This window comes from Giraffa tippelskirchi, chromosome X (genome assembly GCF_054371585.1).
Source record: "Giraffa tippelskirchi isolate mGirTip1 chromosome X, T2T-mGirTip1v1.2.pri, whole genome shotgun sequence".
NCBI lineage: Eukaryota > Metazoa > Chordata > Mammalia > Artiodactyla > Giraffidae > Giraffa > Giraffa tippelskirchi.
Genome location: NC_137289.1, coordinates 30,500,201 through 30,527,091, shown reverse-complemented (window position 1 = coordinate 30,527,091; position 26,891 = coordinate 30,500,201). Strand labels below are relative to the sequence as shown.

The window sequence follows — 26,891 nt, the reverse complement described above, 5'->3', positions numbered from 1 at the left end:
AGGGATGACTCACTTTGTGCCAATGATATCTCAAAATGCATGTTGTAGGGAAGGGGTCTGGTGCAGCTCTCTCAGTTTTGAGGTGTTTCCTTTCTCTAATTTTGCTAATAGGTATATATGGGATTCCCTTGTAGCTCAGTTGGTAAAGAATCTGCCTGCAATGCAGAAGACTTCGGTTTGATTCCTGGGTCAGGAAGATCCCCTGGAGAAGGAAATGGTAACCCGCTCTAGTATTCTTGCTTGGAGAATCTCATGGACAGAGGAGCATGGCAGGCTACAGTCCATGGGGTTGCAAGAGTTAGACACTTAGCGACTAAACCACCACCAATAGATATATAACTCCTTGCTAGAAACTTTCCGTCCCCTTCTGATGCCTGTCAGAAGCTTTCACTATCTCTTTTACACTTTAAGAAAACTTTGCTACACAAAAAACTCTGAGTAATCAAGCCCCATCACTGGCCCCAGGTCGAATTCTTCTCCTCAGGAGGCCAGGAATCCTGGCGTCATTCCTGGCTGATAGCAGCAACCTTTCACTTCCACTGGCTATATATTTTACATATAGTACTGTATATGTACATTATACATTTACACCCACCCTCCCCTTCCCCCATTGTGTCCTTTTTTTTTTTAATAAATTTATTTATTTTAGTTGAGGGCTAATTACTTTACAATATTGTAGTAGTTTTTGCCATACATTGACATGAATCAGCCATGGGTTTACATGTGTTCCCCTTCCTGGACCCCCCTCCCACCTCCCTCCCCATCCCATCCCTCTGGGTCATCCCATTGCCCCAGCCCTGAGCATTTGTCTCATGCATCGAACATGGAATGGTGTTCTGTTTCACATATGATAATATACATGTTTCAACGCTATTCTCCCAGAACGTCCCACCCTCACCTTCTCCCTCAGAGTCCGTAAGACTGTTCTATGCATCTGTGTCTCTTATTCTGTCTCGCATATAGGGTTATTGTTACCATCTTTCAAATTCCATATATATGCATTAGTATACTGTATTGGTGTTTTTCTTTCTGGCTTACTTCACTCTGTATAATGGGCTCCAGTTTCATCCATCTCAATAGAACTGATTCAAATGTATTCTTTTTAATGGCTGAGTAATATTCCACATTGTGTCCTTTTTTTAAATTAAATGTGTTTTTTTTTTTTTTGGTATTGAGCTTCATGACCTGTTTGTATATTTTGGAAATTAATCCCTTGTCTGTTGCTTTGTTTACAAATATTTTCTCTCATTCTGTGGTTGTCTTTTCATTTTGTTAATGTTTTTTTTTTTCTTTGTGACTCACTGAAAGAATCTTTCACAATAGTGTAGTAGTTTATTCCATAGGATTTAATGCTGTATATAGCACTAAAAGAATGATGTCATTTGTATTATAAATAATCCATAAATGCCATTATTCCAGTCAGTTAAAATACATATTGCAATATGTTTTAAGCAATGCTTTAAATAAAACAGACTTAAGTACCCTGTCACATAATATAATTCATCCAAAGCACACTTGAAGTCACCCAGATTTCTATGCCATTAGTTAACTTATTTATATTTTAGATATATCTGTGATATACTAGACACTCTGTTAGGCACATTGGGACAAAAAAGATGAGTCTCTGACCTTAAGGAACTTATAGGAGGAGTGAAACAAATACAGGTATCTACAATAGAAGGTTCTTCAGTATGTGTTAAGAGCCTATTCTAAGTATGGTATAAAAATTGAGTATGTGGAGTGGAAAGGTGATTATTATATACTTGAGTAAATAAGAAATCGTTTAGAAATAGAAAATTCTGTTGTGGTTCCATTAAGGCCAAGGAAAGGAAATAAACTAAATAGTAACATCCAAAGGAGAAAAGTGACCAGCAATCCAATTAAATGAAAGAGTAAGAGATTATACTACTACTGCTCTTTTGACTCAAAAGGGGAAATAAAAAGTTACAGCTTAATATATAAAACTTCCCATCAGGAAGTTTCCATAAGCCTCTTATCCTTCTCCATCAGAGGGCAGACAGACCGAAAACCACAATCACAGAAAACTAACCAATCTGATCATGAAGACCACAACCTTGTCTAACTCAATGAAACTATGAGCCATACTGTCTAGGGCCACCCAAGACAGATGGGTCATGGTGGAAAGTTCTGACAAAATCTTGTCCACTGGAGAAGGGAATGGCAAACCACTTCAGTATTCTTGCCTTGAGAACCCCATGAATAGTATGAAAAGGCAAAAAGGTAGGACACTGAAAGATGAACCCCCCAGGTCGGTAGGTGCCCAATATGCTGCTGGAGATCAGTGGAGAAATAACTCCAGAAAGAATGAAGAGACAGAGCCAAAGCAAAAAAAAACCAAAAAACAAAAACAACACCCAGTTGTGGATGTGACTGGGGATGGAAGTCAAGTCCAAAGCTATAAAGAGCAATACTGCACAGGAACCTGGAATGTTAGGTCCATGAATCAAGGCAAATTGGAAGTGGTCAATCAGGAGGTGGCAAGAGTGAACATTGACATTTTAGGAATCAGCGAACTAAAATGGACTGGAATGTGTGAATTTAACTCAAATGACCATCATATCTACTACTGTGGGCAAGAATCCCTTAGAAGAAATCAAATAGCCGACTGAACTGAACTGATATAAAACTTTTAAGTGAATGCCTCTATTTCAAGCACTGAACTAGGCACTTTATATCTGTTAGTTACCTCAATTCTCAGAACGGCTCTGGAAGGTAGATAGTAGATGTTATCTCCCTACTAATGTTGGAATTGAGACCTAAAGTCAAGTTTAACTCAAAAGGCTTACTTAACACCACCATCAATAAATTCCTTGTGCAGGTAGAAATAGCAACATGAAGTGAGAGACTGTGTGTTATACTGTGATGAACGTGAAATCAGTCTGCTGAGTTCCAAACACTGGCTTTGCCAGATAGAATCTAGTGTGTCACTCAGTCATGTCTGACTCTTTGTGACTCCATGGGCTGCTGCACACCAGGCCTCCCTGTCCATCACTAACTCCCAGAGTTTACTCAAACTCATGTCCATTGAGTCAGTGATGCCATCCAACCATCTCATCCTTTGTTGTCCCCTTCTCCTCCCACCTTCAATCTTTCCTAGCATCAGGGTGTTTTCAGATGAGTCAGTTCTTTGCATCAGGTAGCCAAAGGATTGGAGTTTCAGTTTCAGCATCAGTCCTTCCAATGAATATTCAGGACTGATTTCCTTTAGGATGGACTTGTTGGATCTCCTGGCAGTCTAAGGGACTCTCAAGAGTCTTCTTCAGCACCGCAGTTCAGAAGCATCAATTCTTCGGTGCTCAGCTTTCTTTATAGTCAACTCTCACATCCATACATGACTACTGGAAAAACAATAGCTTTGACTAGACGGACATTTGTTGGCAAAGTAATGTCTCTGATTCTTAATATGCCATCTAGGTTGGTCATAACTTTTCTTCCAAGGAGCAAATGTCTTGTAATTTCACAGCTGCAGTCACCATCCACAGTGATTTTGGAGCCCAAGAAAATAAAGTCTGTCACTGTTTCCATTGTTTCCCCACTTTCATCAAGAAGCTCTTTAGTTCTTCTTCGCTTTCTGCCATAAGTGTGGTGTCATCTACATATCTGAGGTTATTGATACTTGTCCTGGCAATCTTGATTCCAACTTGTGCTTCATCCAGCCCAGCATTTCTCATGATATATTCTGCTTATAAGTTAAATAAGCAGGGTGACAATATACAGCCTTGACATACTCCTTTTCCTATTTGGAACCAGTCTGTTGTTCTATGACCAGTTCTAACTGTTGCTTCCTGACCTGCATACAGGTTTCTCAAGAGGCAGGTGAGATGGTCTGGTATTCCCATCTCCTTCAGAATTTTCCACAGTTTATTGTGATCTACACAGTCAAAGGCTTTGGCATAGTCAATAAAGCAGAGGTTGATGTTATTCTGGAACTCTTGCTTTTTCAATGATCCAACGAATGTTGGCAATTTGATCTCGGGTTCCTCTACCTTTTCTAAAACTAGCTTGAACATCTGGAAGCACACAGTTCATGTACTGTTGAAGCCTGGCTTGGAGAATTTTAAACATTACTAACGTGTTAGATAAGTGCAATTGTGCTGTAGTTTGAGCATTCTTTGACGTTTCCTTTCTTTGGAATTGGAATGAAAACTGACCTTTTCCAGTCCTGTGGCCACTGCTGAGTCTTCCAAATTTGCTGACATATTGAGTGCAGCCCTTTCACAGCATCATCTTTTAGGATTTGAAATAGCTCAACTGGAATTCCATCACCTCCACTAGCTTTGTTTGTAGTGATGCTTCCTAAGGCCCACTTGACTTCACATTCCAGGATGTCTGGGTCTAGGTAAGTGATCACACCATCATGGTTATCTGGTCATGAAAACCTTTTTTGTATAGTCCTTCTGTGTATTCTTGCCACCTCTTAATATCTTCTGCTTCTGTTAGGTCCATATCATTTCTTTCCTATACTGTGCCCATCTTTGCATGAACGTGTGTCACTCTAGGAAGGTTCGCTAATCTATCCAAGCCTCCATATATATCTCTCCAGGCATGCTAAGTCACTGTAGTTGTGTCAACTCTTTGTGACCCCCCTGGACTGTAGCCCACCAAGTTCCTCTGTCTATGGGATTCTCCAGGCAAGAATACTGGAGTGGGTTGCCATTTCTTTCTCCACCATATATATCTGTATCTAAGCTCATGTTTGTAATGGGAATTTTGTGGTTATTTCACAACATAATGATTTAGTTTAAATACAAAGCATAGTGATATATAGTAGTTTTTTAAACACGTGTAGAGAAGTTAAATATAGTACTTAACAAAATGAATTGACTCTCCTCTTTTTCTGCTCATCTCTACAAAAAGGTAATGAAGATATAATGTCCCACTAATCCCCTGTCATAAGGAAATTGATAGCAAAGGCTTTATATAGATAGAACAATGGAGATGATTGCAAATGTTTGCAGATGAGCACAGAGAGAGGAACAAAAATCTGAAAATATCTATGTGTAATCATGTCAATCTGCATATTATGATACCTTCATGTACACAACAGTGTATATGTGAGGGGAAACAATGAGAGTTAAAATGTGATATCAGCTTATAAGAAGCACAGAAGAGATGCTAAATCATATTTAAGAGAAAAATGGCTTTCACAGCAGCAGGACTTTATGTATAATCTAAATGAAAGTATTACTGTAAGTTAAAAGAAAGCCTGCAGGAATCAAAAGGAGCAATTGTTAGGCCTGAAGAATGGGATATCCTCAAGGAGACATGGAATGACACGGTTTACCAAGGCACTATGACAGGCTGATCAAAACATCCAGTCTCCATGGCATGGGCATCCATACTACAGAAATAACTACATAGTGGCTCCTAAGTAGATCTTTCCTACTGATTGACACTTAGGCTTTTTCCAGTATTTTGCTATTATAAAGAGTACTGTAGTAGTGAACATCCTATTGCATGTCTCTCTTTACACATGTGTAAGTATATAATCCAGGCTTAATGATGAATATTTATGAAAATTAAATGAGCACTATGTCCTTTCCATATGTTTAGTACTATGTTATAGAAAAAAAGGTTTATGCTATCAAAGAATTTCTAATATGGCTGCAGAGTTAAATCTAACATATATGACCAGTATAGATCAGCATGTAAAGAAGTGGCAAGTCATCTGATTGTTACTACTAGAGGGATTCAGAGGTGCCATGGGGGTGAGGAAAGCTTTGTATAATATAAGCTCCCTTAAACTCTAAAACTAAGGTAGAACTTTGCCTAAATATTGGAAGCTCCCAACACTGTAAATTTCCTGTTAACCTCATAATGAAATTCTGTTCCAGATAGCTGACCTCTGTAATTTTCTAAGTAGAATAATAAAAATAATTTTCTGATAACTTAAGGTAAAAAATGCAACAAGCTTGACTGTCAGTTAAATACATGGGATATCAGTCTTGGGTGGCTAGAGGCCAAATTCTCATAGGGACTGTTCACATCTTCTGATCTTTCTAAACATCTTTCACATAGAGAACTCTAATGAATTTATCAAAAATTAGGGTAAAGTTTAGACATTAAATAACATCTAAAGGCCACAGTAACAACAATAGCATGTACTACCAGTATCATCTGTGTGTGTGTCTGTCTGTCTGTCTCTAACATACACATAAACACAGCTTATTTTAATCTTCATAACAAAATTGTTGATAGGAAGAAACTGTTATTATCTCATTTTTACTGAGAAAGAAACTGAGAATTTAGAGAATGTAAATGATTCAACTAGCAATTGCAGAGCTACTGGCTCCAAATTTTATTATATTGTGATTTATTTGTATTGTGTTTATTGAGTTTGAGATAAAAGAGATAGGAGATGCCTTGATCAACTGGAGAACAAAAGAATACAGAATTTGCCTTGCTCACTTTATTTTCATTATGGTGAATATTGAGGTGCGAGAGTTACTTTTGAGACAAGCATCTTTATTTCTACACAGCACTGAAAACAGGGATATTCAGGCTAGTTTTGCCTTAGTATTTTAAGGAAGAAAGTGATAATATTATGCTAGTTAAAAGCAGGGTCCCTGGAGCAGGTTTGTACCTGGATTTTTAACATCAGCCTATCATTTATTATCAGTGTAACCTTGAGCAAGTTACTTGAACTGCTTAGTTTCTTCATTTGTGAAATTGAAACAGTAGTACCTACCTCATATATACATGTGGGAATAAATGACATGATGTGTTTTAAGTGTTAGTGCAATACTCGGATCACAGTAAGTAATCGGAAGGTGTTAGCTGTTATCATTCTCACCTTGACTGTATTTCCAGGTAACAAATTTGCTTAGAGTAGTGGCTCCACAACTTGAGGGTGTATAAGGATCCCTTGGAGAGATTTTTCAAGCACAGATTACTGGGCTCCACACCCAGGGCTACTGATTCAGTAGAACTCAGGTGAGTCTGGATATTAGTATTTCTAACAAGCTTCTCATGATGTAGATGCTGCTTGTCCAGGTCCCACACTTTGAGAATCAGTGGCTTAGAGTATAGTGTTAATCAAAGCTAGATAATAGCTGTGACCTTAATTTTTGGCTAGCTTTTATTGGTTCTCCATCATCTAACAAGCTGCTCTCCTTAGACAAAAGTCAGATCTCTCAGAGGTAGCCAATCACCTGGGCAGCTTCATGGTTACCAATCACTGCATCAAATTTCAAAGAAGTGAAATTTGAAAGTAGAGAATAAGGGAATTCATCAACCATCTTAATCCTGATTGTTTGTGGGTAGTGAGATTATAAATGCTTTTAATTTCTTTTAATACTTTAAAAATATTTTCAACACTGTTACACTGAAGTCCTATTGATTTTTATAATCTGAGAGGATTTATTAAAGAATATAGCTTACTTAAGAGGTTAATCAGGAATATCAATTCTGAGAGAAAACTGATGTGACTTTTAACCATTTATACCAGTAAAACCTCACAGCATGTAACTTATTCAGAATGCCCCACCCTGAAACACTCATTTCTTGGCTTTCCCTTATCTCAAACACAACTCTCAAAGAGTTCACTGTAACACATACAGAATCACAATATAGAGAACACCATTCTCAGCATGTAGGCTGCTATTTCAATGATTCAATGAATTAGTATTTTTACTCTCTTTATTTTGAAAATATTTGTTATCGCTTTAGCAACTTTAGTGTTGAGTCTATTATTTAGAGAGAGTCTTCACTTTTTGAATTATAAGTACCACGAATATGTATTTAGCATGAAACAGTGGGTTTGTAATAAAATGATGAGCCTATTACATTTCAGCAAATGGTTCCTGATAAACTAAACTATGAAGACAGTGCTTGGCTTGAATGTATAAACCAGGTGGCACAGGCTTCCCTGCTGATTGCATTTGTTTCTCTAAACCATTCCAGGGAATTCATTAGAGAACATTTGCTACAAAACTTAGCATTGAATGAAAGTAGATATAATGTAAAAATTCACAGAAGCCCAATGTAATTGGTCAACTTATTGCAAAAAATTTTACTGGTCATCTATTGTGTATTTAGCTCTATACTAGGTGATGTGTGGTTACTTGAGGAATTAATTTTGTATACTGATTTGGAGATTTGTATTATAAACTGTCTAACATACAGAGTAAGTAGCAGAGACAGTAAATACTTTACAGGTTTAAGGACATTTTTTATCTGTCCAAGGACAAATCCATTAACTACTTGATATATCCGTTTCCTTATCTGTTAAAAAATGGATACAGATAGTTCTATTCACATGGTTGTTATGAAGATTAAGTGACTTAATATGTGTAAAATTCCTAGTTCTGCGTCTGGCATTTATTTGTTCAATAACGTAGGTATTAATAGAGAGTAGAAGATGTCTTTAGCATTCTGGAACTCTAAATGTCTGACTTTCCCATAACTCCCTTCTGAGTCAAAAACTATTTCTGCATATAGTTATGGAGTCTTATGCTATTTGACTCTGCTTCCAACATTATTTTATTTATCAATGTCTGTATCCATAATTGTTCTTATATAGTATATCAGGCATGTGACTTGTGGTATACAAAAGGGATTTTTCACTTAATTGGAAGAAGTAATGTCTGTATTTCAAGACTCTTGGGCCATTGTCATTCTTCTAGAATTGAGTAACACTGATGCTATGTTCATTTGTGTTTAAGCCAACACTTACATCTAGTCCTTGCCCAAAATGCTCAGGAATATTACCTGCCGCCCGTGATTTTGATATATGGATTTTTTATTGATCAGGAGAAAAATCCCTCTTGCAGGCAGGCATTAGCCCTGATAGGCCTCTTTTATGATGTTGGAACTAGTACAGAGTCCTGTGTACCTTTTCATGGGTAAGATAGCTGAAATCATAAATTTGAAGCTTGTTCTACGTGCTTTCCTAGGGAAAATAAATAAATACAATTCTTGTAAGATTTGGGCTTTAATGATTGAAGCATATCGAAGTAAAATTTCCCCCCTTTTCAGTAATCTTGACTCTGATTTAACATGGATATATTTTGCCTCTGTACTCACTGTCGAAACCTCTTATCCTGTGATGTGTTAGATAATATCTAACAGATGTAGGTACCATTTAATACATGTATCTAATAGATGTATGTACCATCATGATGCTTCCTAAGATTGCTGCCTACTCTTAGCTCGTGTCGAAAGGCTAAGTCTGGAACTGGAAAATTTTTTGATTCCAAATTTGTTATGGTTATTAGACTTTATAATTATGGTTTATAAGTCATTGGAAGATGGATCTCAGTCCAGGCTTATTAACCTTTTGTGTGTGTGTGTGATGGCTATAACAAACTGGTTTCTAGGTTGCCACAGTATGGCTGATTTGGAATATTAAAACTTTGTACCTATTTGTTTTCTAAATTTACTAAGAGATCGCTAATATGATACTGAAAAGGAGTAGAAATTAAAATTGTGAGAGAAAAAAGTAGATTATGGGAGAAAAACACAAAAGAGAAAAAGAAAGAAGGAAAACAAAAGTATGGGAAAAGAGACAAATAGAAGATAGAAACAAATATGATGTAACAATGAATTTTGATGAAATAAATTTTCCAGGTAAAAGACAAAGTTTGGCAGGACAAAATTTTCAAAAACGCAACCATATGGTATTTATCAGAAATAGTGCTAAAACCTAAGGACACAGAAATGCTTGAATGTTTTAAAAAGTTTAAAACATTAAAAAAATGCCAGTAAAATACTTGCAAAAAATAATGCTAGTGTGATTATTTTAATATCAGCCAAAATAGACTTTAATTAAATGAAATCTAAAGATAAAGAGAGAAGTAAATACACAGAAGTAAGGAATAAGTTCCTTAGCGAGACTGAGCACTTCTAAACTTGAATGCACCTAATAACACAAGTTCTATATAAAATAATGAAAAAAATGGAAAGAAGTGGAAAAATTCAAAATAGAGGATGGCTTTAGCAGAGTTATCTCTATTTTATAGTTCAAAGAGATTTCTAAAATAGTTATAAATTTTCTGTATTCCTATATTTACATACAAATAAACACTTAATCTAATTGACATGTTTTTTTATGTGTGTGACTGGGGAAAAAAGCTGCATTTATTAACTGCAGAATATTCATTCTTTTCAACTCTTCATGGAACATATTTGAGAATTCATCATGTTCTTGTCATGAAGCAAGTTACTAAAGATTTCAAAGTATCATAAAGGCCACATTGAGGGCCAAAATACAAATTAGAAATTAATAATAAAAATATATGTATGTGTACCTCTTGTTACACCTCTTTTGCTCTCTTTTTCAAAATTCTTTCCTGCACCAGAACACTTTCCCCCAGTTTCTTTCTTCAGATGCAAAAGTGAGCACCACCATGTAGGGGAAGAATAAAGCAATGGTGTAGAAAAGTAGAATACATTTTGATTCTCTTTTCTGCTTTCCATTTTCAAGTCCTTTGTCATGTAATTACTGGAGAGAGGGGATATCCTCTTGAAGTTCTTTAGAGATAGTGGAAGTGTTAAGATAAGCTAACCTAACTGTAATAGGGAAAGTAAGCAATTAAGCAGTGTTTTTGTTTTTTTTTCTTGTTGTTGTTGTTGACTTTGAGATCTGTAGGATTTTGAAAACCAAAGGTAGACAGTTTAAAGGAGCATGTGTTCATAGTAAGAACACAGTGAACATAATTCCTTTGAGAAAGTAACTCTATTTATTTGCCTTGAGACTTTTTGTATCTGACATTGGTGAATTGATGAATTTCCCATGCTCACCCTCTCTCTTAGTGTGCTATCAAATTCTTAAAAGATGTCTATCAGAATGTCTTCCATTTTTTTTTCTTCAGATATATATGGCTTTAATCAGGAGACATTTCCCCATCTCCTTTGGATGTCATCTTTCTTGTTAAAATCCAGAGAAAGATATTACTTATCTTTGTGGATATTATATAGACAGTGGCAATGTATATTGATTTACAATTGTGAAGCTCAGCTTTCTCCCAGTAACTCAGCACCCACCCACATTCTGCAGCAAATTTCAGCCTTCCAGTTTTATTATGCCCCCTGTATGTTTCAAGGGTCTAAATGATAACACTTCGACTACTTTGGAGATGCTGCTGTGGTGGCTTTCCAGCTTTTGGTGTCTGTGGATGTCCAGAATGCCCCCTCCTAGTCCACCAGGAGTTCAGTTGTGGAAGCAAGACTCCTCTTTCTCCAGGCGCTTACAGCCTTCATAAATTAAACAGGCCCAATTTGCTGCAGATCTTTCTTTTAGCTAATATATTCATCCATGCTTCCTGTGTAAAACTTTGCTCCACCTCCACCTAGCTTTTGCTTAAGCAGCCCCTCTATAGCTCCTAGGGGTCTTTTATACAAATTTTACCAGTGGTAAATGAGGGATTTGAGTTGTTTCTCTCTTTTGCTTTTTGTGACGATCATGAATGTAGAGAATGTTGCCTAAAGTAGTCATTGTCTCTGAATATGGTAGTCTTACCTTGATGAGACCAGTTCACTAAGGGAAGCAGTTTCAGATGTGTTTCTAATTATATGATCTCTAGTTCTCTGGTATAACTGATAGAAAGAGCTGTCTTATTTTCTGTCTGGTTCAGATCATTGTATTGTGTTGTCTGTGAGTTATTTGAAAGAACAGTGTAAGGCTTAACAGTTGGAGAAAAAGATATGCTATGCATCTGAATGGATTATAATATATTAATCAAAGGGGGTGGATAATGTTTTCAAAATATATTCCTTGGAATCATGTCTTGAGGAAGAAAAAGTAGTAACTGGGATGGACTTAGAGGAAAATAATTATAGGGAGATAAGATAAACAGAAAAATGGGAAAACTTAGAAGTACTGAGTCCTTAATCCTTCTAGTTTCACTTGTCAGCAATGCTGCTAAACAAATCAAACCTGGGAGGCCCTAAACAGTATGCAAAGGGGGCTGTCAGATATAAGCTTACTTGTCTTTTAAATAGATCATCATGGCTATTGTATGTAGAGTAGACCATGGGGGGTGATAAAGGTGGAAGAAAAGTCACCAGTTGGGAAGTTATTAAGTAATTCAAGGGATTTCCCTAGTACCTAAGTGGTAAGAATCTGCCTGCTGATGCAGTAGACATGGGTTCAATCCCTGGGTCAGGAAGATCCCCTGGAGAAGGAAATAGCAACCCATTCCAGTATTCTTACTTGGGAAATCCCATGGACAGAGGAGCCTGGTGGTCTACAGTCTATGGGATCACAAATGAGTCAGACACAACTTAGCAAATAAACAACAAGTAATCCAAGAGAAATCATGATTGCTCATACTAGAGTGGTACAGGTGGTAATAGTCTGATTCTGTATAGTTTGAAAGCAGAACTTGCAGGAGTTGCTGACTGATTGGATGTGGAGTGTGAAAGAAAGAGAAGCCAAGAATAATGCCAAGGATTTTGGCTTGAGTGGAGCTGCCATTAGTTGCATATGGCAAAATGATTCTAAGATGACCCCATGTGGTTTGGGCCTATTGGTATTCAGGCCTTCATGGGATCACCTCCTCTTGAGTGTGGGAGGGACCAGTAACTGCTTCTAACCAATATAATATGGCAAAAATGATGGGAAGTGACTTCTATGACTATATAAGATGATCACTTCCATACTATTAGCAGACTCTTTCCCTTGCTGGCTTTGATGAAGTGAGCAGATACAGTAGAGAAGTCCATGTGGCAAGGAACTGAGGCTGACTTCAAGTGGATAGCCAGCAAATATCTGAATTCTATAAACAAACACAGGAGTTTGGGAGTGGATCCTGTGTTATTAAACTTTCAGGTGAGACCTGAGACATGACTGACACTTTGAAAGTAAAAGTGCAAGTGCAAGTCACTCAGTCGTGTCCGAGTCTTTGTGACCCAATGGGCTATACACTCCATGGAATTCTCCAGGCCAGAATACTGGAGTGGGTAACCTTTCCCTTCTCCAGGGGATCTTCCCAAGCCAGGGATCGAACCCAGGTCTCCCGCATTGCAGGCGGATTCTTTACCAGCTGAGTCACAAGGGAAGCCTGACAAAAGACTCTGAAATCCGAATACTCAGCTAAGCCATGTTTTGACCCGAAGGAACTATGAAATAATAAATATGTGTTACGTTACACCACTAAGTATGTTGTAAATTTTTATGTATCAGTATATACCCAATGTAGCGAGGAAAGAAAGTCTGGTGTTGAACCAGGTTTGTGGAAGTGGAGGTCAGCAATTACATACTGAATGTGCTGAGTTTGAGATGTCTATTAAACGTTGACGTGAACATGTTTTATTTGTAAGTCTGGAATGTAAGGGAGAAGTGTGAAAGGATGATATAAATTTGGGAATCAACAACATATAGCTGGGCTTTGAAAACATGAAAATAGATGAGATCATTACCGAGTGAATGTAGAGAAAGCAGGAATCCGGGGATTGAGCCCTGGGACAGTCCAAAGTTAGTATGATGGAGAGAAGAGGAAGAACTACAAAAAGTTGACTTGCAGTGGTCAGTGAGATAGAAAGAAAAGCAAAATAGTATGCTATCCTAGAAACCAATTTAACAATGTTCCCAGGAGAAAGGAGTGGTATAGGCTTCCCTGGTGGCTCAGACGGTAAAGTGTCTGCCTGCAGTGTGGGAGACCTAGGTTCGATCCCTGGGTTGGGAAGATCCCTTGGAGAAGGAAATGGCAACCCACTCCAGTACTTCTGCCTGGAAAATTCCATGGACTGAGGAGCCCGGTAGGCTACAGTCCATGGGGTCACAAAGAGTCGGACACAACTGAGCAACTTCACTTTATACTGCTGTTATGTTGAAAAAGAGGACTGAGAATTGACTGTTAGAATTAGTAACATGAAAATCACTGAAATAAGTTGTGTAGCTAATTGAATTAATTGTGAAATTAATTGTGGATTGAATTCAAGAGAAAAATGAGTAAAGAAGGATTGCTTGTGGCATGAACAGCTATTAATATTTTGGTGAATATTCCTACTTAGTGAAAGCAGAGAAATGGGGCAGTAACTGGTGAAGGGTTATGGGCTCTATAGGCAAGTTATCTTTTTCCTGATATATGAAAAAAATGATTTCTGTGATTCAGCAGGGACAATAGATAGATGATGTAATAGAGAAGGGATGATGCTGAAATACGTCTTTTGAGTAGGCAAAATGCGATTGGATCTAATGAATAAGGGAATTGACTGATCTAAGCAATATGGACAAATAAATAATTTTCATAATAAATAATCATTTTATGAATAAATTCTTTTATTTTATAAATTAATCATTTTTATAATAAAATAAGAGAAAGAATGAGTACGGTTGACCCTTGAACAAGTTTTACTAGGTAAACCCTTGTCTGTTCATTGGTTTTCTCAACACTCTGTCTTTCAGAATCCTTAGAGGTCAATCTCCACAAAGGCTGATATCTCTACAACCCATTCTGCTAGTCACAGTTGTCCTAAGTGTTGCCTTGCTGCTGGTTGCAGAACAGGAGAGTGTTCTATGAAATCTGGAAAGTGCCTATTTAACATGAGATAAAATATCAGCTCAGCATCTAAGAAATTCAAGTCCTCTATTCACTGTTGCTCATTTCTGATATTTAACCCATGGCTCTTTAACTTCATGGCTCTTTAAATTAGGAGGGAGAATGCTCTTTACTGTCATGTTTAGTCATAGATATCCCATCTACAGAATTGTGCACTCTCTGTTAGAGAAGATTGTGATTATTTTCTTGAAAGAATATATTCATTTATCTATTGATAAACATTTAGGTTGTTTTTGCCTCTTGGCTATTATAACAATACTATAATGAACATGAGAATGCAAATATCTCTTCCATATTCTGAATTCAGTCTAAATTTCTTTTCTGGTATGGGCACTTAAGGGATGTGTGTGTATATAAAATCTGAAACTAAAGATTATAATAATCATCCAAATTCCACCATTTACATTACAATCCACTCTTGGTGTGAACTGTCTTCTTCCTTTTAGTTTCAATATCTTTCATGTCTTTTTTCTTATGTAATTGATCTCTTTAGAACCTTTAGTGCAATGGTGAATATATTGGTGAAAGAAAATATACTTGTACTATGGTGATGTGTGTGTTAAGGTCTTTGGGCCATTTTTTAATCATGTTAATTTCCTTACTGTTGAGTTTTCATAGTTCTTTGTTTATTTTGAAAAATAGTTCTATTTCAGATGTGTTTTTTTTTTTTTTTGCAAATATTTACCTACGTCTGGGGCTTGTCTTCTCATTCTCTTGTTATATTTCACAAAACAAAACTTATTTTTAATGAGTTATAGATTATCAGTTATTTCTTTCAAGGATTGTCCCTTTGCTGTTGTATCTAAAAAATCATCATCATACCAAAAGTCATCAAGATTTTGTCCCACATTTTATTATAATTTTATACTTTCATATTTACTGTTTAGATCTGTGATGCACTTTGAGCTAATTTTTATGACAGGTATATGGTCGCTAGATTTTTTTTTTTCATGTGGATGTGCAGTTGTTCCAGCACCATTTGTTGAATTGACTATCTTTATTCTGTTGTATTGCTCTTGCTCCTTTTCAATGATCAGTTAACTGTATTTTTGTGGATCTATTCCTGGGCTTTGTTCCATTGATCTATATGTCTATTCTTTCACTAATATCACATTGTCTTGATTACTCTAGCTTTTAGTAACTCTTGAAGTTGGGTGACATCAGCTTTCCAAATTTGTTTTTCCCCTTCAATATTGTGTTGGCTTTTTGAAGTCTTTAGCCTCTCCATATAAACTTTACAGTCACTTTGTTGATGTATACAAAATACATTGATGGAATTTTGATTGGGATTATGTTGAATCCATAGATCAAGTTAGGAGGAACTGACATCTGACAAAATGTTCTTTTATCCATGAGCATGAGATTTCTCTCTACTTAGTTTTTCTTTGATCTTGTTTATCAGGATTTTGCTGTTTTTCCTCATAGATCTCTTAATATTATGTTAGTTTTATGCCTAAATGTCTCATTTTGGGAGTGCTAATGTAAATGATATTGTGCTTGTATTTCACTTTTTACCTGTTCATTGCTGGCATATAGGAAAATGATTGTCTTTGATTGATCAAAAGTCCATAAAAGCTTTGATTATCTTCATTCCCCCAATCTACAGTCATGTCCCTTTAGAGGAGACTGGGAGAAAGATTAACAGTATAAATTTTTGGCAGTGGACCAAATTCCTTTCTCAATGAGGCCTGGACTCCTTTGCATTCTATGTGCTCTGAGTCTATAGTCTGACTGCTCCTTTGACTCTGTTGTCCATTACAGCAACCCCACCCACCTTGATTTCTTGGTCACTGCCACCTGGAATCCATTTAGTTCCATTGCATATAGGTTTCCTGTTTCAGGGTCTGCAGTTCCAACTCTAAGGTCAGGCCTACACAGAAAACTAATTACAGAGCTCCTCAAAGTTGCCAGTACTCACCTCACAATTTTATTTCTCACAGTGTTGGTGAAAGGTATGTCTTCTTGACCTTCCCATTGTGGGAGTGTTGGTCTTAAATGACAAATCCATTGTCTCTCCATTAAATCAAGGGAGGCCCAGCATGTTCATTTTTTCACAGTGGACTACCTTTTCATCTACTTTCCACCCAACCAACTAAACAAACTGTTAGAACTCTTTCTGACTCTAGAGCCACACATTAAATGCAGAATCTCTGCTTAGTGAGTTCATATCAATAAATTTCTCCTGATCCAACTGTATGTTCCTTTTACCATTACCCCACATCTTTAATGTTTATTTCTACATATATTTCCTTTATTTCTTTCTGTCTAGATTTGAAAACAGAAGCTATTCTTTTGAAGTGAGGTGTACCTCACTATGGATGATACTTTGAACTTCATATTGTGGGCCTGCTGGGACTTGAATCTAGTTAAAGGTCTAGAAGCAAAGAAGGGTGGTGGGGTAGGGTCCTGAGGATATACACTCAGCATTGTCTTGCAACACAGCCACCTTTAGGGTGGCCAGTATAAGTTCCTCAGATAATACAGGATTAATCCCTGCTTCTGATAGGGAGGGGAAGGGAGGCCTTGTCCATTGATTTTTTTTTTCTTTTAAACTCACCAGAGTTTATGATCTGAATGACTACAGCTTCATCAAGGTCTTGCTACTCTTTCTATCCCAAGGTGTAGGATCCCATCTTTCCCAATCAGTGTGCCCTGTGAGACTGAGACTTCAACTTGTGTTGTCATTTAGCCAGTTAGGATGCCATTATTCTATATTCCATTTTCAGCAGTCTCAGTCTTATGGCTATAGGAAATAAGTATGTACTTCAGGTTATATATAGAAACTTTAAGGTCATTTATGCTGCATTTGACCTGGGAATTTGAATCCAGAGCTCATCCTTTATTTTCCCCCCACCTTGTCCAGTAAGCTTAGAAGCAACCAACTGATCTCATTATATTTGCTTGTTTTCCAAAAACAATTGTTAAAGTTTCATGTACACAGGCACCTAGTTCCTTGCTTCTCATACAGTAGTTGATTAGGAATATCCAGTAATATTTTACATATCTATACTGCCAGATCACATTATGGACTATCAGTGCTTTCTTTACTACAAGTAGTAGAGTGATTCTTTAACCAGATTAGAGAGCCAAGTCTATAAGCCCCAGACCAATTTATATTTAGAAAACAAATCCTTAAAATTATATTCCTCTGGACCCACTCCTCACACCAAAGTCTATATTAATCAGGATTTTTCAGATAAATAGATCTAGGGGATATATTTGTATTTTTGATATACTTTTATATATTTATAGTATATATATTTATATATGTATTCATAGAGACCCAGGAAAGTCAGTGATGTAGTATCAGTCAGTGTCTGAAGACCTGAGACTGAGAAGAGCCAATGATGTATGAATAAATTCTGGTTCTAATCTAAAGGCAAGGATAGGGAGAACTGATGGTGCTTGTCCCTGTCTAAAGATAGGAGGAGACCGGTGACCCAGCTCATACATTTAGGCAGAGAGATGAAATTCTCTCTTCCTCTGCCTTTTTGTTCTATTCAGGCCCTCAGTAAATTAGCTGATGCCTACTCATATTGGGGAGGGCAATCTGCTTTAGTTTTGAAAAAGTCATTCTGACAGGTTTTGATAGTTTATCATTACTTCATTGGAGGGGCATATCCTTGGAAGTCCTTACTCTACCTTTTCTTCTTTATTGATGTAACTCCATTTGGAACATTTTAATACCAAAAATATCAGAGGATCATTGCAAATTGAATATTTTTAGCTGCAACCATCTATTTAATTGCTTCAGGTAATAACCCTTATTTGAGAAAATCACTGGGGTACGTTTTAAACCTCTTGATGTTGTCCATTGAATCATAAAAAATTTCAATTTGATCACTTCAATTTATTTGTTATTTTATTTTATGCCTTGCCCCTTATCATACTCAAGATTTACTCCTATATTTTCTTCTAAGAGTTTTATATTTTAGGTCTTATATTTAGATCTACAGTTAATTTTGAGTTAATTTTGTTTATGATGTAAGGAAGTCATAATTTCATTCTTTTGCATGTGTATATTATTCACTCATATCAGAACCATTTATTAAAAATTATTCTTTTCTCTAATTCATCTTTACACTCTTCTCTAAAATTAGTTGACCATAAATATATCAGTTTTATTTATGGCCTCTAATTTCCATTCCGTTCATCTATATGTCTATATGCTATTAACACAGTTTCTTTATTATTGTAGCTTTGTAGTAAGTTTTGAAGTCTAGACTGTGAGTCCTCCAACTTTACTCTTCCCCAAGGAAATTTTTTGCTATTTTGTTTTTTCTAAATCTCCATATGTTTTAAGATAACCCTGTCAATTTATGCAAAAAGGCAGTGTGCATTTTGATAGAGATTGTATTGAATCTGTAGATCAATTTGAAGAGTATTGTCAACTTAACAATATTGTCTTCTGTTCCATGATCATGGGATGTATTTACACGTATTTTAGTCACCTTTAATTTCTTTCAGCAATTTTTATAGTTTCCAGAGTTTCCTAGATATTTTATTCTTTTTGATACTATTATAAATTGAATTGCTCTCTTAATTTCTTTTTTGGATTATTCATTAATCATCTATGGGAATGCACTTGCTTCAGATATATTGATTTTCTATCCTGCCAACTAGCTGAACTCAGTTATTAGTTCTAATAGATTTTCGTGTATAAATTCCATAGGACTTAGTATATATAACATCATGTCCTCTGCAAATAGTTCATTTCCAATATAGAAGTCTTGATATTTCATTTTCTTGCATGATCACTCTGGCTGGAAATTCTAGTACAATGTTGAATAGGCTTAGCAAGAATGAACATTCTTGTCTTGTTCTTGATCTCATTTAAGAATAGAGCACTTAGTCTCTCCTTTGAATATAATGTTAGCTGTTTTTCATAGTTGCCCTTTATCAGCTCTAGCATGTTTCCTTCTATTTCTAGTTTCTTGATTTTATTACAAAGGGATGGTGGATTTTCCATTTTATTTTCTGTTTGTTGATATGATCATGTAGTTTCTGTACTTTATTTTATTGATATGATGTATTACATCAATTGATTTTCAGATGTTATGATCCATGCTTTTGATGATTTTTTTTTTTCTTTATATTGGGAACAGGTAAGACTATTAGTTTTCAACTGTTGGCCTTAAGCAAGATATGCCAAAGTGCAATGAGAGAGAATAATACCTTTTCAATTTGTGATGTTGTAGTCTCATTCTTTTATTTAATGAGGAACATTTTCCTTTGAATGCCAGGTAAGACATAGAGATTGTAATCTGATTTCACCATAGTTTGAGAGTATTTACCCACAGACATGAATAAATGTGTTAGAGCATTTAATTCCTTTTCTGGAATATGGACTCTGTAGTCTCTGCAGTCTCCCTGCTGTTGATTGAAGGTAAAAGTCACTTTTGTCTATACCACTGTCACTAGTGGAGTAGTGTCAGTTGTGGACTTATGAGTATGTTACCAATGAATATTTGTTCAGTGGGCTGAAAACATTGTTTATGTTATCTGTATATTGTTTGAATATTTCATTGGCTGGAGAATGATGCTTTATGCCTTTTTGACAAGTGTTGGGTTGGCCAAAAAGTTCATTTGGGTTTTTCTGTGCCATCTTATGGTGGGGAAAAAATGAGTGAACTTTTTGGCCATCCCAATATCTGTATATTAGAGACCAGACATTTCCACCTGATTGTGATCAAAATATCAAATATAGTCTGGCATAGAAATAGGGTGCCTCCCAATTGGTATATTTTAAATGGTTCACCTGAAAATCAGTAATTCCACCCAACAAGTTAATTTGTTCAAATACTTGGGGATACCCAACCTGGCAGAATCATTTTAATAAAGTGCTACTTCAAATTAGATTGTCTACAACAAAGTAATAAGCTAGGATGATTTAAGTTTATGGGAAGATTTTTCCTTTGCTTTTTCTAGGTCAAGATGATATCTTCCATGCCCTACGATTCTGAACTCGAGAACACAACAGAATTCTTGTCCAAGCACTATTAGACAAAATTCATTTTTTTAAGGGAACATTTGGCTTTGCCTAAAGGCAACCCTATAGGTAGTTCTATGTATAGGTGGGCTAGCTCTGCCACAGCAAGAATACAATTTAGGTCTATGAATTGTCATCTAACATGATGTCAGCTTAGTCTTTAGCTTATAAGATATCAAAAGTATATGGGTTTCACTCAATAGCTTGAGATATCAGAATTCTAGACAATGCTCTGAGAGCCCAACATTGAAGTGACTGCTATCCAGCTCCTGATAATGGTACTGTTGAGACAACTGATATTTGAGAGAGAATTATGCTGCTACATTCACTATCAATTCTTCTAGTTTCTTATACTTCTATCCCTATACCATGTTAGACACACAGAAGGCAATGGGCCTCTATTAGATGAGTTTCCATCGGAAATACTTTCACTTGAGTTACAATTTAATGTAACTTGGCTTTTATGAGGGGATCCAATAAGAAAAAGCTATTTTAAAAGCCTTCTGACTTGCCTGCAAAAGATATCTGGAAGATGCTATCCACTATGTTAATAATATAAATGTTAGTTGACAACACCTCAAAAATAACTTCTCAGATTGCCTTCTAAGAGCATATAACTCAAGATAGGTTCATTTTGGATGCAAAATGTGATATAGAGGTATTTTCCATCAGAAGATTACTCAGGAAGTGCAAGGCTTCTTCCTTTTTTTTTTTTTTTGGTAGGTTGGATGAATATTCAAAACTAGTTTTGCAGAACACTGCAAACAAATTTGGGAACAGATATGAAAATTTATTTTATCAGTAAGTAGGAGCCTGGTTTCTTTGTGCAGTGTTGCAGTATGAATTTGAGAAGAAGCAATTTGGTAGATGTAATTCATATTCCTTAAATAATTTTGCTAGAAGCAGATGCCTCAGGGGATGACTATATTTTACAATTCCAAGGGATGCCATTCACATTATTGTCTATGTGAATCGTGCCCCATTAATTTGTGCAGTGTACACTTAGTTCAGCTGTACATGGCAATCCTGCCTCTGTCTCCTTTGGACTTAGGCTATTTCGGAAAAGCATAGTTTAAAATTTGCAATTGCAATCTTTGTTAAATATCTGTGAACATACGCTTGTCATGTATTTTTATGTGCGTGTGTGTGTTTGAGCACATACATGCTTGAACCTAGTTCTTACAGGAGCTTTGGAAATTTGTTTTTGATGGATGACTGATTTCCTCTTTGTGACTTTACTTTCAATTCCAGGGAGGGGCACCCAGATATTCTACTTGAAAAAAACAGGCTAACTAACATTGTATATTTTTTATAGATGCCTTTATCAGGGTGAGGAAATTTCCTTCTATTCCTAATGTATTGAAATTTTTAATTTTAATAATGAATTGATATTGAAGTATGTCAGGTGCTTTTTCTTCACCTATTGAAAAGATAATATGGTTTTAATTTTGGTCTGTTATAATGGTGAATTTCATCAACTGCTTTTGAAATGATAGATCAATTTTGTATTACTAGTATAAACTCTGGGCTTCCCTTGTGGCTGAGATGGTAAAAAAAATCTGCCTGCAATGCATGAGACCTGGGTTCAATCCCTGGGTTGGGTAGATCCCCTGGAGGAGGGCATGGCAACCCACTCCAGTATTCTTGCCTGGAGAATCCTCATGGACAGAGGAGCCTGGCGGGCTACAGTCCATGGGGTCGCAAAGAGTTGGACATGACTGAGCAACTAAGCACAGTATAAAGTCTACTTATTCATGATGTATTGTCATTTTAATATTTTGCTGGTATTTATTTGCTACTGTTTTATTAAGGAATTTTACTACTGTATTCATGAATAATATTGATCTATAATTTTTTCTTGTCATTCTTTGTCAGATTTTGGTAATAGTGTTATGCTTGCCTCATAAAGTGAGGTGGGGAGTATTCTCTCCTCCACTAAGTTTTGAAAGAATTTGTATAGGATTGATATTAGTTCTTTCTTAAGTTTTCGATATTCACCAGGGAAAGCATTTGGGTCTAAAGATTTCTTTGTGGGAAGGCTGTTGATTTTTTAAATTCATTTTCTTTAATGGATGGAAGGTTCTTTATGTTTTCTATTTTTTTCTTGTTTGAGTTTTAGTAGTTTATTTTTGGCTGCACTGGGTCTTTGTTGCTGTGCATGGGCTTTCTCTATTTGCAGCGAGAGAAGGCCTCTCTCTAGTTGCAGTGCGTGGGCTTCTCTTTGGGTTATGTTATATCTTCTTAATAAATTACACCTTTATTATTATAAAATTGCTTTCTTTCTGGCATTTTCCTTTTCCATACAGTTTAAATTTTCTGAGATTAATATTGCCATAGTACATCTTCTTTCATCCTTTCAATTTCAACCTGTTTATGTCCTTATATTCGACAACTCTTGTAAAACATGTAGTGGGTTTTGCTTTATTCTCCTATCTGATAATCTATGTTTTTCAATTATAGTATTTGGCCCATTTACTTTTAATTTTAACTATGGTTGGGTTTGTCTATCATCCTGCTATTTGTTTTATATTTATGCCACATTTTCTTGTTTCTTCTGTTCCTTCATTCTTTCCCTCTTTTGTGCTAATTATGTATATTTTAGTATTAGCTTTTATCTCCTCTATTGACTTTTCAGTATATCTTTTAGTGTTATTTTTAGTAGTTTCTCTGAAAATTATAAAATACATCCTTTACTAATGGCAATCTAATTTCACATAATATCCCACTAGTTTCCACACAATATAAGAACTTTAGATTAGTATGAGTCCATATTCTTCCAATATATGTACTTTGGTGTCATATTGTTTATACATACGTTATAAACCCCATAATAATTGCTGTACACATATATTGTTTTATTTTTATTTAATATATGTTTTTTAGGTACCTACATAGTTTTTGCTGCTGTTCATTTTTTCCCAGACAATCTGTCCCTTTGCCTGAAGAGCAATTTTTTTTTCATCATTTTCTGTGGTATAGGCCTGTTTGAGACAAATTCTTTAGCTTTTTTGTGTATGGAAATGTTTTCACTTAGTCCCTTTTGAAAGATATTTTGCAGTATATAGAATTCTAACTTTACATTTTTTCAACACTTAGATGTGTAATTCCATTGTTTTCTAGCCTCTATTATTTTATTTTGATAAGCATAGTGTCATTCCTATTATTGCTGTCATCTATATAGTATTTAGTTTTTCTCTGACAGATTTTAAGATTACCTTTTTTGTTGAACTGCTGCCTATAGGCCTAGATGGAGTTTTCTTTGTATGTTTCCTGCCTGGGGGGGTTCTGAGTTTTTAGTTCTTTAGGTTGGTGAAACTGGTAGATTGATTTTCAATTTTCTCCCCTCCCAGTATGATCTAGTACTCTTCCCATAAAAGGATTAGAGTCTATTTTCAGTCTCCTTGAATCCTGGTTATCTTTGTAAGTTTTCAACCAATGGAATGCAGTGGAAGAAGCCGTGTGCTACTTCCGGGAATCACCATTCAGGACCTTTGAATTTCCTTTTAGAAACCAGCTGCTATTTTGTAAGGAAGTCCATGCTAGCTGTTTGTATTATGCGGGGTATGTAGAGAGGCACTGAGAGATGAGACACCCTGTGATGAGAAAGTACAGTGCAAGAGACGGAAATGACTCAGTTTTACTCCCAGTTGAATGCAGAGCGATTCCAGCTGATACTATGTGGGACAGAATAGCTACTGAGTCAACCTATAGACTTCTAAGAAATAGTACACCATTGTTCTTTTAAATTACTGGTTTTGTGGTGCTTGTTAACCAATAATAGATAACTGAAATAGAATTGCCCCTTAGAAGTGGAGTGATTTCTGTAACAAAAACATGAAATAGATGCCATTGTCTTTTAGACTGGGTGACTGGAAGAATGGTGAAGAAATAGTTATTTAAGGCTGAGAGAGCAGTGAGGAAATTGCTATTGCCCTTGTAAAAAGGGTTCTCTGTTATATATTGATATAACATTGACAAGATTGTCACTTGTGATAACTTGAAAGGTAGAAAAAAATAACTAACAAAATTTTAGAACTGCTTAAAGTGATAGCCAGGAGATCAAAATATCAAGAAGTCAAAAGTGTCAGTTACCTTCTTTTAGCTATGGTAATGTATGAGAAGAGAGAGATGAGCTAAAGAAGGAAATGTTTAGTTTTCAATAATAATGTGAAATAAATATGTCTAATATAAAACTTATTGATTTGGAAAATAAAATTTTGTTTCGTTTGTTTCTTTTCCAGCTGGCAAATGGTTCTCTAAGAAATGGCCTCATGGAATTGATTAAATCCTGAACCCTTAACTAGGGTCTAGATCAAATCAAGGGTATAAATGTAGAAAGTCCTGGAGGATAAGTCGGTATGAAAGCTGAGTCAACATAGAGGAGAAACATAGCCCTCCAGCTAAGCTCTTAAATGAATGAAGTCATATGAACAATCCCAACTGGCACTGCATCCAGTGGCAGAATCACCCAGTCAACCTGCAGAATTGTAAGTACTTTCTTTTTTTGCTGTTTTAAAGTGCTAAATCTTTGTAAGCTAAATCCTACATCTGGGTTATCTGATGATTTGCTTCTATTCAAAATTATTTTCTCTTGATTATTGGTTGCATTTTTCCTGCTTTATCATCTCACTTTTTTTCACAGTGAGGTATGATTTATTTCACAATGTTAATAGAAGTTACAAAAGGGGCGTGACAGCGATAGGGGAGAAATTTTCAGAAACTTGCATATTGCTGGACTATTTGATCAAGAATTTCTACTTTTGTAAGATAAATACAATTTTACATACTTTTCTTAGAGGAAAGCACTATTGGTATTCCTTTATCGACTGGAGGACAGAGCTTGATCTTTTGTTTCTACATACAGAAGTAGACTACCAACTATCATCCAGTTATTTCTCATGAAGCCAAATATGCTTACAGATGTACTTTATCAACTCCCACACTATTAGGCTGCCCATTAATATTTTTAAAAGTTGAACTAATTGCTAGCACTTTAAAACACCAGTGATTTTTGCATAAAAATATATGGTGGATAAAGTGGACTGTTACTCTGAATACATCTCACACACACACACATTTTTATTTCAAAAGTTAAAAATTACATTTCTAACTGGAGCTTCCATATATTATTTAGTTTTAGCATTCACTAATGAGATACGGTTAATGATTTTTGAAAAGCAGAAGTCGAAGTGGTTCCAAGTGGCAAACGTAATCATGGAGGTTTTTGGTTTACCTGTAAAACAGTATCCCTGTCACCAGGTTTGTGGAGACCAAGAAGCAGGGCCAGAAGATGTGTCCTTTAGTTATTGTAACTGGTATTTTTGTTGTCAGTGTGGACCTAAGGGGAAAGGCATACCTCTAGACTAATAGTTAAAATCGGTAGTAACCTTTTATTGTCCTTAGAGACAACAGTTAAAGTGAAAGATACAGGATTTCCCATTTTTCTGATTGGAGTAGGGTTGGTTGGCAGCTTACTTGAGGTTTCATTCTTCATTGTTCTCTTGGCAGTCATCCTTTGCACGAGGATATCCAGTTATCAGAGCACCATTTGTTGAAGAAACTATTTTTCCTATTGAATTGAGACCTTTATTGACAGTCAAATGACCATAAAGTTAATACTTCATTTATTATCCTCAATTCTGCTCCTTTGGTCTAGATACCTGTGCTCATCCCAGTGCCAAACAATCTTGATTAATGTAGCTTTTGTAAGAAGTTTGAAAGTTGGGAAGTGTAAGTCTTCCATCTTTGTTCTTCATTTTAAAGATGTTTTGGCTCTTCTGTGTTCCTTATGTTTCAATATGAATTTTAGAGTAATCATACAAATTTCTGCATAAAAGACCACTGGGATTTTGAGGGGTTTCATTGAGTGTGTAGAGTGTTTAGAGAATAGTACTTCTTACCAATATTAAATCTTCTGATTCGTGAACATGGGTTGTCTTTCCATTTATTTAGATCCTTTTTAATTCTTTTCAGAAATGTTTTGTCATTTTCAGAGCACAAGTTTTGAACCTCTTTGGTTAAATTTTTTCTACATATTTTATCCTTTTTGATTTTGATAATCATTTTAAAATTTCACTTTCAGAGTTTCATTGCTAGTGTATAGCAATAAAATTGATTTTTATTTATTGATCTTATATCCTATTACTTAGCAGAGCTTATTTATTAATTCTAATAGCATTTTAGTGGATTTTCTAGGGTTTTCTAAATATAATATCATGTCATCTATGATTAGAGAGCATCCTTTTCAATATATATGCCTTTTATTTACTTGTCTGAGTGACCTGGTTAAAACTTTCAGTACAATTTTGAATACAAGTGACAAGAGTGAACATCTCTATCTTGTTCCTGATCTTAACAGGAAAGCACCCAAGCTTCTTAGT

General features: G+C 35.7%; 1 pseudogene; it reads left to right on the top strand.

Annotated features, from left to right (window-relative positions):
- Positions 1–25,723, top strand: part of LOC145535590 (mRNA export factor-like) — a 77,737-nt pseudogene extending 52,014 nt beyond the window's left edge.
- The last annotated feature ends 1,168 nt before the right edge of the window (positions 25,724–26,891 follow it).